At 36.1% G+C, this 15,046-nt stretch overlaps 1 protein-coding gene and 1 long non-coding RNA gene across 3 annotated transcripts in view; one reads left to right on the top strand and one right to left on the bottom strand.

Moving 5' to 3' along the window:
- The window catches only part of TENM3 (teneurin transmembrane protein 3), a 1,300,501-nt gene that overhangs the window by 384,739 nt on the left and 900,716 nt on the right, over window positions 1–15,046 (bottom strand). The gene's annotated exons all lie outside the window — the stretch shown is intronic.
- Window positions 1,383–8,670, top strand: LOC113943936. Its single transcript, XR_003526509.1, has 3 exons — window positions 1,383–1,408; window positions 5,175–5,274; window positions 8,327–8,670. It is a non-coding gene; the product is annotated as an uncharacterized LOC113943936 (long non-coding RNA).

Genomic DNA, 15,046 nt, shown 5'->3' on the forward strand with positions numbered 1-15,046 from the left:
CAATTCGGATATACATCTTTTCCAAAATGATTAAAAAAAAAAATAGTGAACAGAAGTGTTTAGGAAATGGAAACTGATAAAAAGGTCATAAGGCCAGATATTGCATAGCCTAAGCTGCAAGCCCAGCTTAGTTACTGTGAGAGACTGGAAAATATTATTACTGGCTTGAAACAACTAAGGTGTGTGTAGGAGGGAGCAGGGCAAGTTCTGCCAAAGTGAGAGAGTGCACTGCTCACATTCCCCACCCTCCAGAGCCTCTGGGGCAGCTCCAGAGCAGCTCTCAGTCACTGGCAAACTGGAAGCACTGCTCCACAACGTGGCCCTGGAACCCCTAACCCAGCTCCAGAATGGCTGGCTGACTGGAAGCCCCACCTGGGGGGGAGGTGGCCCGCAGGAAGCCAGAGCAGATAAAAATCATTGCACAAGGCCTCCATGTGTTGTGTCCCTATTGTCCTTGGCTCCTACCATGCTGGAAACACAGCAGTAGTTATACTTTTGCTTTCTCTCTCTCTCTTTCTTCTGATTTCCTCTTCTTGCAATCTGGGTAACTTAAAAGTTGGATGGGCTGCAGTTTGCTAAGTCCATGCTTCATGAAATGCTTAACTGTCATTGAATTTGCCTTTGAGAATTGCCAATTTCCCTTATTTTCTAAAGTTTGCCAGTAAAAGTTTGTGGTTTAAGCTCCTGAAAAACATTGTTGTGGTTTTTTTCCTTGTGTCCTCTCATGGTGTAAAAAAACCAAGGCCCCTTTAAGAAGCTTGACCTGCGAGACTGGGGCCTTACAGTTACATTTAACCACACGTAACCATAAGCATTGCAAAATTCTGTATACAGAAAATAAAGCAACGGTGTCTCAAAGTATAGCAGTGCTAAATCCACCAAAATTAAGTGGTTTTGAGAGAAAATCCTGAGATTGTATCAGAGGTTTTTGTAGCATAAAAAAATACTATGAATTATGGTAATATGTTTTGTACAAAACAAGGAATTATACAGATAATAAGGCAGTTTGCTCTAAAACAACCTTGAAGAAATATGATTGAGGTACCTGTTTGGCCCAGAAAAATATACCAGCACACACACAAACAATTCCACTCCCCAAGCCCCTCTAAAACAAACACAACATAACCAAACACTAAACAATCCATCACAAAGACTTACAGTCTCTTTAAAAAGCTCTTTAAAAAAATTTCCTAGCAAAGGTAAACAGTTAAGCAATGTACCTGTATCACTCAACACTCCCTATTCCAAACCAAAGACCATGCATTTTTTTCACTCATTTGATACTTCACCTGGTCACTTCTTGCTTGCTCCTACCTGTTCCTGCACAAACCTTGCGTCATAGCTGAGCTCTGTTGTCAAGGCATGGGTGAGACTCTAAAGGACCAAAGCCTGAAGGAGGGGATATCAAGTACATTCCTTCTCCTAATTGTTAAAATCTTTTCAGTCCTAAGTGGTTGATATTCAACATGTACTTTTGCTACAACTGAAAAAAAAATACTTTAACTTAATGTAAAAGAAGATCCAGACTTGTGCAACAGAGAAAAAAAACCAGCTATTTTTGCTATGTGAGTCTGTGAGACATTGGATTATTATATTTGTTATTGACTTGGACCAACTCAAATGGGGGGGTGGAGGGAAGCGACAGGGTAAGTTTCACAAAGGTGAGGTGACACCCTATGCCATAACTCAGACCCTTGGAGTCCCCTTGGGCAACCCCAGGGCAGCTGTCAGTCAAAAGCAGCCCAGGAGCATTGCCCCACACCACATCCCCTTTTCTCCCTAAACCAGCCTCTGACACACCAGGCCCCTCACCCCTCCCCGGAGCCCCAGAGTGGTCAGTGGGCTGCAAGTCCCACCTGGGGGCTGCGGAGGTGTGGCCATAGGGGGGCCAAAGCAAACAAAAGCAGCAATGTGCTCTCCATGCTCCTTTGAGCCCTACTATCTTCTGGACTCCTGGTACGTGGATCAACCCTGGATCTAGAGGTGGTAGCTATAATTCTCTTTTTTCCCCCTCTTTACTTCCTCTTATTCTCCTAATCTCCTTTCTAAATATTTTGGGTAGCTTACGACCGGACAGGTTGGATTTGGCCAAGTTGCATAGGTTAGCATGTGCTAAGTCAATGTTTTGTGGAATGCTTTATTTTGGTTGAATGTTGCCCTTTAAACTTTTGCCAAGTTCCCTTATTCTTTAAAGTTTACCAGTAAAAGTACCCCCTGAGAAAACATGTGCAGCATTTCTCCTTTGTGCTATCTTAAGGCTTTAGAAGAACTGAAGGCTCTTCTAATAAATTCAGCAGGCAAATATGTGGAGCCTTGTATATTTTTAAAGCAAAACCCCTTCGGTGAGCTTGTATCTTAGAGCCTGGGGTCTTACAGAGTCATGCATTAGATTCAAGTTTTAATCTGAGATCATTACTACTCCTAATCTTAGCCAATGCAAAACAAGTTGAACAACTTGCATTGGTTCAAAAGCTTCCCAATTTTGAATTTTAAATTCTACTTTTTGAAGACAGTTTCCCATTCTCTTGTGATATTGTATCAAAGTTTCATTGATATTTAAAATTTGCAGTCTATTGTCAGTGTGATTTTTTTCTCCCCCAAGGTCAGCATAACACATTATGCCTTGAAGTATCAGATATATCTCTAATGGAAGCTTTCTTATATTTCATCCTTGAAAAACCAGATTGAACTCAAGTTTCTACTTGGAACCCATGACTTCCAGCTCCACTCATTCCTCAGTAATTACGACACAGCATCAACACTAGCCAAGAAAAACAGTAACAACCCAACCTCCTTAAGCTTGGCTACTTCTAGGACTTCTCTGTTAGCAAGTTCCATATGTTTTCTTCATCTCAAAATACCTATTGTCAGAATAACAGAAGCTCAATTTTCTTCCACTGTTGCATTGTTGAATTTCCTCTTGATATTTAGGAACTGAAAAGCTGTCAGTATGTATCTCTAGAACCTTCCTACCATATTCAAAACACAACACAAATCTCCATAAGCAGACTTAAAAAATGTCAAAACTGACAGTATGACTCAAAGGTTAAAAAGTGGGAGGAAATTTACATGCCTTATTAACACATATTAAAAAAACTCTTGTTATCGCTGAGTTTTGTGCAGCACAAAGGAAGAATCAAGTATTGTTACACAGTCTGCTGAGCAATTTTCATACCACTAAAACTGCACCATGCTACAATAAATTTTATTTAAGACAATTTTTTTGACAGATAAGTCAATACAGAAGCCTTTTGAATGTTAGTAATTTAAATCCAATAGTCATCACAAAACCTGCTCTTTAACAAGAATTTCTAGTATGGAAATAGCATTTGTTTTGCAGATTGAAAAATAACCACTTAAAATGTTTAAAGTTGTATACTTCATTTATGTGCATTTCAGCCTTTTAAAATAGATAATTTTTATACTGTGGTCAGAATTGGCTGTTGTCAGTTCTGTATAGAAGCTTTCTGCTTATAATGTATTTATACCCTCTCAAGTGGTTAAATCAAGGATCCTGTCTTACCATACTCACACTTGAAATTGTTTCACAATTCACAATATTAATGCTCTTTAAACCCTAAAAAAAGGAAAAAATCATATATGGAAAAAAACCCAGAAAATAGAATACTTTAATTCTATTAAACCCTTCTCTTGTTATTTATTTTGCATTATTTATAAAAAAAAAAATAAAAATGTGCAGTCATCTCTTAAAATTTAAATGCCAGATAATCAAGCAACAATAAACAAAAGTAATTAAGCTTCTCAATTTTAAGATATTTCTGTCAAATCCTAAATATTTAGAGAGGAATGTGATTTCTGTTACATATGATTCTTTCAGCTAATCACAAACCACAAAATACTTAGTCAAATACATTTTTTTTAAGTCACAACTGTCTTTCTCTTGAAGTTCTGACTGAAGACTTTTCATTAAGTAATCTAACAACATTTCATGAAATTAGGCTAAGGGTATCTAGGAATCTGTGCCAGATGAGCAACAAAATCCTCCTCCTCTGCCTAAACACCTACGACCCATTTATTATTAGCATTTCCCTCCTTTTCACCTTTAGTCACAATGGTTTATCTTTTTCTCTCTGATCAATACATTCATAATGACCAAATTTTTGTCTGAGCCCTTTCCCTCAGACTACCTGCACAAGCTCAACCTTTCCTCAACCCTCTGTACAAATTATTTCCAATCAGTTAAGCTCAGAAATTCTTACTTTTAATTAAAATATACATTAGTGAAATACACTGAAAGACCAAGTGCATCTCTTTAAACTTCATTTTGAAACCAGGACTAAGATGTGTTTCATCAACAGCAAAATATGGCCACACAACTAAATTTCCAAGAGTATTAAAACTTTTTGATTTTTTTTTTTTTTAATGAGTTACTCTGCAAGTTTCCTGAAATGGTACTGAACATGTTCCCAGTGCTCACCTTTTGCTAACACACTATCAGCTACTTGTATTTGGGGCTTTTTCCAGAGGTTTGCATACCAAGATGCCAAGATAAGCTTCAACCATTGCAGACAGGGAAGAAAAGGCAGTATAGGAAGAGTAAAGTGCCACTGTATTATATAAAACACTGCAGGTCATATACTAATTCTCATGATAGATGGTGACCTTGTGACTAGGTGACAGTGAAAAGGGGAGCTCAGTGTTTGCAGAAGTTAATGGAAAGCTCCATAGACCATATGTGCTGAAGATGCTGGCATAAGCTGGGGTAAAGCCATCACCATCATGCACTGGAAAACTCTCACCACAATCCATGCCAACTGCTCCACAGAACTCTTTCCAGAAGCCATTGGCAAAGAGGAATTATTTGGACACCTTGGGCCCCTGACTACTGAAAAGTATTGTGATACCAACTAGCATTGAAGTGTGGGCCAAGAGGTACGCTTTGAAAGGCAAAGCATCCCTGCTGCCTTGGACATAAAAGGCACATTACCATCAAATCTTGACCTCCATGATAAAATCAGAACTTGCTCTTAAGTTGATCACTGCTTGCTAACTACGATGAAAATATTAAGATGCCAAAGGTTTGTCATGCACACATTTTTGGTGTTGACAAGACATTTTAGACAGAAGGCAGATCCTTCTTGAAAGGCTCTCCCCTTCAGTAACATCAAAATCTAGCAAAGAGCACAGTAGTTTCTGTCGGATTTATCTTTCAGATAAACTATGATGTGATGAAACAAGAAAAAAAATTCTACCGAATACCACCAAGGATCCCAATATCCTCTATGCTGTCCACTCTACGCCATGGTGAACCAGGTACATCCACGAGCTGTTACTGTCATAGTAACAATTTCACCAACAGAGTATCAAACTTACACCTAATAAATATTTCTATTTCACAATATACACTGAATTTTTATTTCAATCTGCAAATTTTTTTATTTTTACTTCTGTTATTTTCTTGTCACTTTTATGAAAACTTTTAAGTATCACTTTTAATATTTACAACCTTCACACTTCTGTATTTAGAAATATTCATATCTCTTTTCATAATCTATCTTAAAAGTTGAAGTTTTTTCTTCTTAGCCTAACCATTTGCTGTAATAGACAAACAAGACCCAATCTGGCACCAATTTTATGCAATTATCTTCCCCATATTAGACCTGTTCTGCTGTGAAATCTAATAATTTCTATGTTCCCTTTTTTTAAGAAAACTTTTAGTATAACTCCACTGCCTACTGTCAAGATTTTACAATAAAATGTAGATAACTAGTTTGTAGAGTAGATAGTGTGTTCTTAAGCTATTCCTAATGAGTCTCTGCTTTATTCATAAGTGTAAGTGCAGGGCAAAAACAAAATCTTGACATCCTATAAAAAACATAGCAAAAAATTCTGATTTATATGGAAAAGCCCCCAACTTAAAAGTGAAAAGGATAACTCAGGGTCAAAAGACAGCAAAAGAAAATTATGATTTTTGCATGCACATGTTCAGAATATCTATAAAATTAAAAATTTCAAGTCAGATAACATTCATCAATAAGAAAATTTAGAAATGGTAATAAAATGCAATCACTATCATTTCTTAAGTCATAGAAGAACTATAAACAATAGCATCATAAACTAAGAGCAAGAATAATCTCATATTGACAGTTTATTAATACAGTATTCCAGTCTAAAGAAATATATCCATAAAGATGTGAATGACATACACAAAGTACAGGAAACAACTATTTGCTCATCAGGAAAATCAAGCAGTACCATATTATGTAAGTACCAAGAATTTTATATATCTAAGTTCTGGAATCAACTGATGGTTCAAACGCTCTGTTTTCATGTGAAAACCCCAAAAAAGTAGCAGAGACAAATACTGAGAAAATAATGCCCTTCTAATACATTCATACTAAGCTACAACATCAATAATAGAAACTAGTGACAATAAAGCCTATCACTACACTAAGTCACAGGTATTCCTAAATTTGTCTCTTTTAATTGATCATTTTTATTTTCGTAGAAGTCCGTACTTTATTTGCTGCTCAAGTGCTAACCAGGCAGGAGAATCTGGATACTACTTTTTGCCAAAACAATCTCTAACAACACCATTTGCTTGCAAATTCAGCAGTGTGAACATTTTAAACACAATCTTAAGTCAAGTTCACTATTTTGTGTAGTTGTCCCTTCCACTCCTGAGTTAGGTCCTGTGACCCACTTTCAACAATATTGAGAAGGACTCTAATAAAAAACAATGTCAAGGTATAAAAGTTGACAATTGTGATCATCAGAAAAGGCCCAACCAAACCAAAAAAACACAATCCATAGTTCAACATGCTTGCAAAGGATAACAAGAAACTATTTGTTTGGTTTTTGAGATCTCAGTAGTTCAGAACTACATTTAGAAAATGAGGCTCAAAGTCTTTCATTTAATGGCAACAATGCTTTTAGAGTGAGAACTTGGTATAACAGAATGACACTGATGCAGTCCAGGTAAATCTGTTTTATGTGTTACAGAAATTATTTTTTATACTAATAACGTACCTTCATGTCATGTATACACAATGAAATTTTCACCCTGATATTAGATCGACACTCACACCCTTTAAGCAGAAGCACATTTTCACATACTATTCGTTCTCCAGTTCTTCTACACAAAGATCAAACATCTCAAGAACCTCCCTCTGTGAAACACCTTTGCAATATTCTTTGGTTTTCATTGCAAAAAGGTCTGACATTTTAAGTTAAATTCAGTAAAAAACAGGACCATGCACTACTGACCTGGCTGAGGTTTTGGTTCAACTTGGCTGTACATCACAAGTGGGTCTGACTGAGCAGGCATTATGTAAATGGATGGACTTAAATAAAAGGCAGCACTCACATATTAATCCAAGGCCTGGGGTGCTTTCAGAGTAGGCTGGAGACAATCCCAGACACCTGGCTTTTGAAAGACCACCAAGGGAATGTGCAAGGGGAGAGGGGGAGGGAAGGTCAGTAAAAGCAGCCTGAAATAAAATTTAGCTAAATTCAAACCCATCTTAAAGCATCTGGGTCAGCAGCCTTGGAAAAGTTTCTTTTTAGTTATCAGATGCTGAAATATGCTTTTCTATCTTAACGATACAAAATGCTTTCCAAAGCAATGCATTATTACATGCTTCAGGATTCAGCAAGCAGTACTACCTGGAAACATGATGGTTTTAACTATAGGTTCAGAATGCATTTTGTCTTGGCAGCTTCAATGTTTACATTCTCTACCTTAAGCCTCTCTGGAAAAAGTGTAAAAAGCAACAGTGCCATTCAAATTGTGGAGATGCAAATCTGAAGAGCACAAACTTGGCTACCAGATGGAAAAGCTACTGCTCTGTAATCATGAACAACCAGGGGTTTAAGCTAGACTGGGCAGACGATAAAATAGGAATATAATCAGGTATCCAATACTCTGTTTCAGCTGTCCCTTCTGTCTTCCCACATCAAAGCCTGAAGTAGGTTTTCCATAAACTGCCTTAAAAAAAAAAAAAAAAAAAAGATTGAACTGATTTTCTCTTGGATTCTTTCTTCCCTTATTACTATTTATTTTCTTTGTAATGGGGCTTGTTTTAGGTGTTATTCTTGAAACTCCTGAAGTAGGAGCAGACAGAACATTTGCTTTTCCTTCTTTCCATGATTTTCTTTACCTCAAATTTATTACAGTCTCCTTATCTATATGCTTCTCCATGTTCCTTGCTGTCCATAGCATTGATTTTCAGTTATTTATGACTTTTTGATAAATTCCTGACTCCTCCTTTCTCCCAATCCTTTTGCTGTTACTTTTGCACTTAGCCTCCTACATATTCTTCATCTGATGCAGACATTTGCTTGCCTGTTTGACTGTCTCCTCTAGCAGCTCTGAGGAAGCAGCCAGTGGACATATGCATCAGTTCCTGATCAACAAGCCAACCAGCACCCTGGCAGCTCTGCATCAATCACAACATTTGCTGCCTCCCAAATTGCTGAGCCGAAGACAACAATGCCAAAACCAATGAAAGGATAAATAAGAAGCTACTATGGGGAGAGGATGTTGGTGTCAATAAAAGGAAATTACTGAAAGCCTATCAAAACTATCTGATGAATTACCATCCATCAACTACTAGCTTGATATGGGAAAAGGGTGCCACCTGGTGCCCAATCCATCTTCCTTAAGTTAGTCACTTAACCTGCTCTTCTGGCTTTTCTGTCCATTCTTCTCCAGAAGTTCATCTAGTTGTCCACCATGAGTCCTCAAAACTTAACGTAGTCTTATAATCTCTTAATCTCATGCAAGTTTTAACAGACCTTGAAACATTTTTGAACTTATTATATCCTGAAAGGAACAAAAGTGCAAGTAAAGTCCGAAACCAAACCCATAACCTGAACAAGTTACCAAGTAGGAAATGCCTAGTTTGCCTATCCAACAGGTACCCCATGTAAATCAACCTGAAAACTTCTTGCTCAGTAATTAGACAGCAGGTCAGAACATGTGCTCCGTCAAAGGATGGGACAAGAGGAAACAGAATCACTGGATCCTTGCTCTAGAAAACCTGCTTAATAAATGGAGCATTTTTACTATTATTTTGCTCTTGATCTCTACCTCACTACACCCAGCAAAACACTGCTTTTACTTCCTGCAGTGCTGCTCCCAACTACTCCAACACAAATGAAAGCAAAGGTAGTTATTTTCCAGTTCCTTGACATGGATATTTAATAATTTCTTGCCTGTCCAAGATGCTTTACCCTTGTAACTACATAAAATATAAGGATCATACTGAGTCCAAAGTAGAGCTTCTGTCATTGTTTATCACATGAAAAAGTCAGGATTTTTTTTTTTTGCTGGATATCTGCAATGAGTAATAACCCCGTAGGAAGTGCCCTAGCTGGCTGCAAGACCCGCTGAAACTGTCTCTGAGTTGGGGAAGAGATACTTCCCCCCATATTTGCCCTTTTCTACTTTCAAGCACACAGCTGAAATTCAGCTTTGAGACGTGAATGCTTTCTATTATTCTAGATTTTCACATCTCTCTGCTTTCCTAGGTCAGCTCAGTGGCTGTGGCCTGGAAAATGTGCACTGACTCCAACAATTGGCAACTTTCACCTTATAAAACTGTTCAGTACAAAATACAATATTCATATGTCTGGGTAAAACACGGTTAAAGGAACAAAAATAAAACCCTTCCTATTACTTATTTTAAAACTGAATTCATACTTCATTTGTCACACTGAATTGAATCACTCTTTATTTTAAGACTCCTTTCAATTTAAAGACAAAACATTTCCAAGTATTTATTTATACTTAGACTAGTTTTTGATGTAGAGCAGCTGGATAGTTTTTGCCATTTCTACATCCATCTTTTAACTAGAGCATGTTGAGCGATAATGGGAATATATTTGACCTATTTTTATTATTACATTTGTGTTGCAAATGAACTTCAACCCATTGATACCTAAAGGGTGCTATTTTAAAGTAGCCTAGAAGCAAAAAATAAGCACAATAAACAAAATATACTACTCTATTATCAGCAAGATTATTTTCCCTATTGTTTTGATAATTAAAATATTTTCAGGTTAGTTTCATCTGGGGGGGGGAGGCAAACTAAAAAATTGTATTTTCCCTACTGTTAGTCTAGAGATCAACAGCAAGTAAACAGTATTGTTATTAAGAGCTTTCAACAGCCTTTCACTGAGGCCTTAGTATAATGGTATTTAACAAGTGAAATGTGCAACATCTTCAAGTTTCTACACAACTGTGTTCTATATTTAAAGCTTTTAGTTCTGTATTATACATATATTCCCACTTACACAGAGTATTGAGTTCTACAATTACATACAATACCTCCATACATAAGTATTTATATAAAAAGAATTATACAGGTAATAATGCACACTTGTTCTTATAAGATACTTTAAAATATGTCTGATGATATAAATATGACTGCTTTCAAAACACCTGAAACAGAATTAAGAAGTGTACCCTAGTCATCATAGTAAAATAGAAAGTCTAGAGGGGAAAATTACAAGTTAACTCACATGATATGCCTGCTAAATTTAACAGAAATATCTACATTTTTTTAAGTGTTATAGGGCAGGTAATTGCAAAAACAGAGAAGGAACTGAAAATCCTATTCCTTAAAGACGAGGCAATTTCTTCCTAGGCTAAAGTACATATTTCTTTTTAATTGTCAATACTCAAGTGTCTCTTTTCTAGTTGTGAAGTCATTTATCCCTATCAATCAGACTATAGAGTCTGAAAAAAACCAAATATCCATCAAGTACAAGGCTGTTGACTGTTCATTTATTCAATTCCTTAAAAACTACCATTCTCTATGCTCTGATTAGTCATAATTTCCTGACCTATAGGCTGATGAAATGATCAGCAGAGAGCAAGATGAGCCCTTTTATGAAGGAAATGCAAGAACCTTAAAATTAATAATATAGGTGAAATTTAATTTAGTGCAAAATTACCAGCAAGCAATATTGTAAACCACTGCTAGCAAAAAATAAGCTGGTTGGACTGGAAGTAAGAACAGAAGCTCTGCTCCTCATTACTCCATTGCAGTTCTCTGCATTTATCTCTTGCTGTAATGCTGTTCCCATAAAGAAATCCACAGGCAAAGCTGACAGAAGACTCCTTGGCAGGGCAACTTCTTTAGAAATGGAATCCAGCCACAACCAAAAGATAGAAGACACAAGATATTATTTGAAAAATAACTATTAACCATTATAATACATTTTATTAGGCAATAATATGTGTGTGTAAATTACGAGATCTACTATACATCCATTTGTTAAAACTGAAGTTTTACTATTTTCACACACACAGTTCCCAGTTATATTTTATGAAAGCTAGAGCTTAAAAATTAATTTTGAAATAAAAAAATTTAAAAAAGCTAAAAATCAAACAGCAAATATTAAGCTCACCAAGAAAACACAGATCATTGATTTTTTTCTGAATCATATAAAAGCCCCAAGTCCAATATAAAACATTTCTATACATACACCTTCTTAATGCAACATATAACAAGCATCAGTGAAAACACTGCTTCAGTCACTTAAAGATTTACACAGTCTGTAACATGGTTGGCTAATAAGATTCTATTATAGCTACTGATTGAATACATTACTAAGAGGAGGTTTTTTTTAACTTGGAATAAGATCAAAATGCTTGCAGATTTCAAATTGCTATTAGACAAAATAATTATATGCTAAACTAATTACAACTAAAGCAAAACCTGACTTACAACTAATTAAATTTTATTGCATGAAAATAAAGTATAGTCCTTATTTAACACAGGGTACAGCTATAAATGTTTACGAAGTCACCAGTCTGTATATTTATTTCAAGCAAAATGCCTAGGTTACACTGACAAAGTTGGAATGTGGCATGATTTGGGCACTCAATAGCTCACTCTATAAAGTCATTCATATCCAAGACAATAAAAATGAGATCAACATTCCTAAAATTGTTGCTTGTACAGCTAAAAAGCAAATCTAAATGAGAAATTCTCCATTAACATCCTATTTCATTTTCATGTAGATCTTCATTGCAGTTTGACAACAAGGTCCAGGTTTCAATTTCAGGAGCAGATAAGACTTAAATTTATGAGCTTAAGTTCAATTATCAAGGCTTAGAGCTCAATCTTTTTAAAATGCCTATTCAAACCTATAAAAATGCTGACAAGCAGCTTCCACTGAATATGAAGTTAGATATTTTCCTCTAAAATCCCACTCTTTGACCAACTACTATATGGCAACAATATTTTTAACTTTAGCAGAACACTAGCATGCTTGTACGAGCCTAAGCAAATAAATCAATGCTTCTAGCAAGAGAGTAAAGCAATAGGATTTAGACATCAAGAAGGAAAGGTGAATATAATCTCAAAGAGCAGAGGAAACAGAGATTGAAAGAACCAGCTGAAACCACCAGACACCAAAGTTAAGCAGGAACAGCCTATAGCTTTTTCCTGGTTTTACTGACCCTTTACAGAGTCTGAGAAGCATTGTTCTCATTTTACTATTACCAAGCTATTTCTGGTGAGTTCATATCTCTGCTACTTTTTTTCCTTCCCTTCTCCCCTTGTTGACCTTTTCACAAAATCCTAGATTTTTCAACAAATCCTGCCTAATTCAGAGATTTTAACATAAAGATTTCACTAAAGAATAGTAAAAAAAAAAAGTAAATATCCTCCAAAATGACAAAGATAATCTTGAAGACTTAAAACCTAAAGGCAAACTAAACTTTCATGTGCTTTGCTTCAGTTTTGTCTCACCCATTCCCATCAATCACACAATCTCCATGGGTAAAATGGCTGACATTGTCCACCCCTTCAAATCATGCAATATCTAAAATCAGCGCCTACCATAAATACCTTTTTATTTATATAAATGTTCTAGGCTGTGACAATTATGAAAAGTATCTCGTCTTCCCCACCATCATGCAGAACTTCTCATCAGACTGCACAAACAGAAAACAGAATGGAATAGCAAAGGGAATGGGCTAGCATTTAAGCAATTTTATGAATAACGTAATTAAACCTAGTTTGCAGAAATATCTCTAGTCTTTCCTCTCTCTCCATATAGCTCATGCTGTAGGGCATTGTTAAGGTGTTTCCTCTCTCCCAAGCCACCTGGACTCAAACATTATGGAAAATCAATGCCTTTGGAATCTTTTTCTTACTCTCATGTTTATTTGCAATTGGCTAACAGGTTTAAAATTACTACAGTGGGACTGATGCACACATGGCATGTCTAAATTCTGTTTCTTTAGAACACCAAGCAAAAACCTTGAATGAAACAACAGCCTCAGCAAATAATAAAGCAGACAAATAAAGAAAAAAAAATAGCAAAACATAATACAGAACAAAAAAACCCAAGGAATAACAGGGAAAAAAAACCACATTAAAAATATAACTGCTTCAGTTACACCTATGCATTCTGCAAGCATATACTTCTTACATTTTATCATATTTCACTGAAAAACATGCTGGATTGTCTGAGCAGAAGAAAGGCACCTAACTATTGAATAAGCAGGGAAGTTAATAAAGCAGATATTCTGAAAAAATGTTATGCATTAATGCACTAGCTTAACAATCTTCTAAATATAACCATGATCCCTCCTTATTGAAGATTTTCATCAGCTTGGTACAACTTAAGTTATTTGCAGCAGCCAGAAACCACAAGGGGTTTGCTACCTTAACTTCAATTTCCTAAAAAATGTTTACTTTCTTCCAGATGGCAAGATTAAATTACATAAACACTGTCAGCAAGTTGAATCCTCAAATGTATTCATTTTCAACACAGAAGCTTCAAAACCATCTATAATTTTGTTACTGATGTTTGGAAACAGCTGTAGCTGACACGGCTATGTGTTGTATATGTCAGCATTAAAGGATTAAATATTCTTAACCCCTAATGGAACAAACCTGCTCTATAAGCAAGACATAGACTAAGGTACTTCCAACATTAGTACTACAATAGGAATGTCTTATTAGTTCACTGATGAACAAAAAAAGTCAAAGATTATGTACTTGGCTTTCCTCAGAAGAAATGCTGGGGGAAAGTCTAAAATTTAAGACACGCTGGTATTTTTAAATATCATATAGTTTGAGGGACATCTTAAGCTTACTCTCTAGCTACAGAAAAATTTTTTAGATAATTTTATAATTTTTAATTGATTTTTTAGAATAATGACATCGTGCAGTTTACAACCAGACCTCAGGGGAAAAAAAAAGGAACTTTTATGTTCCATTTTTTGTGTGTGCTTATGTAAAAACATAATTTGTACAAATGATGTATGAGTAAATCAAAGTGTATACTTCTGAACAGTAGTTCTTGAACAATAGTTCTTGGGAAGGGTCCTTGATATGACAGAATGCCCCAGGTACATTACTGATGCCAAAAACCATGCTGGCATCTTCACCTAAGTCAGTAAGGTCAAAGAGCAGTAGACAGCTTTGCAGCTGATTCCTTCAATCTTCTGGTTATAGGACTGATGAATGGAGCAACACTTCCTAATGGACCATTAGGAATAAAACAAGTATTCCAGTGCAGCCAGGAAGGAAGGTGGCCATTGCATTTTGCTGCAACAGACACCTACTCATATACTGGTGACCTCAGTGCAGCAGAAGGAGCAAGAACAGCTTCAAACGTGAATGGAATGAAAACCAGCATCTTTATAAACTTATCTTACACGGATTAAAGAAATTAATAAAGGTGTGGCTTTTTATACACACACTGCATATGTACGCACTTTATGTACATTGAGCACGTATCCAAGTCTCAAAGCCCTGTTCTATATGCATTCCTGACCCTACTGTTCCATGGCAATTTCACATTGAGTAGCAGAAGATATTTATAAGTAATGTTGCAATTTCTTTGTTTACACTTGTTTAAAAGAACCTCTTTTATAAAAAGTGCCCAATCCTAAATTGCTCACACCAACAGGAGCCTTCTCTCCAGCCTGAACGGGAGCAGAGGGAGGTCCCATTGCTGTCAAAAAAATGGAAAGTGGAAGAAAAAAATTGCTTATGAGCAACATGATTCCTGGTATCTTATTGGGAATTTTGTGAACCCTTTCCAAAAAATTAGATGA

The sequence above is a fragment of the Corapipo altera genome, unplaced genomic scaffold (assembly GCF_003945725.1).
Source record: "Corapipo altera isolate COAL_440 unplaced genomic scaffold, ASM394572v1 22b, whole genome shotgun sequence".
In the NCBI taxonomy this organism is placed as follows: Eukaryota; Metazoa; Chordata; class Aves; order Passeriformes; family Pipridae; genus Corapipo; species Corapipo altera.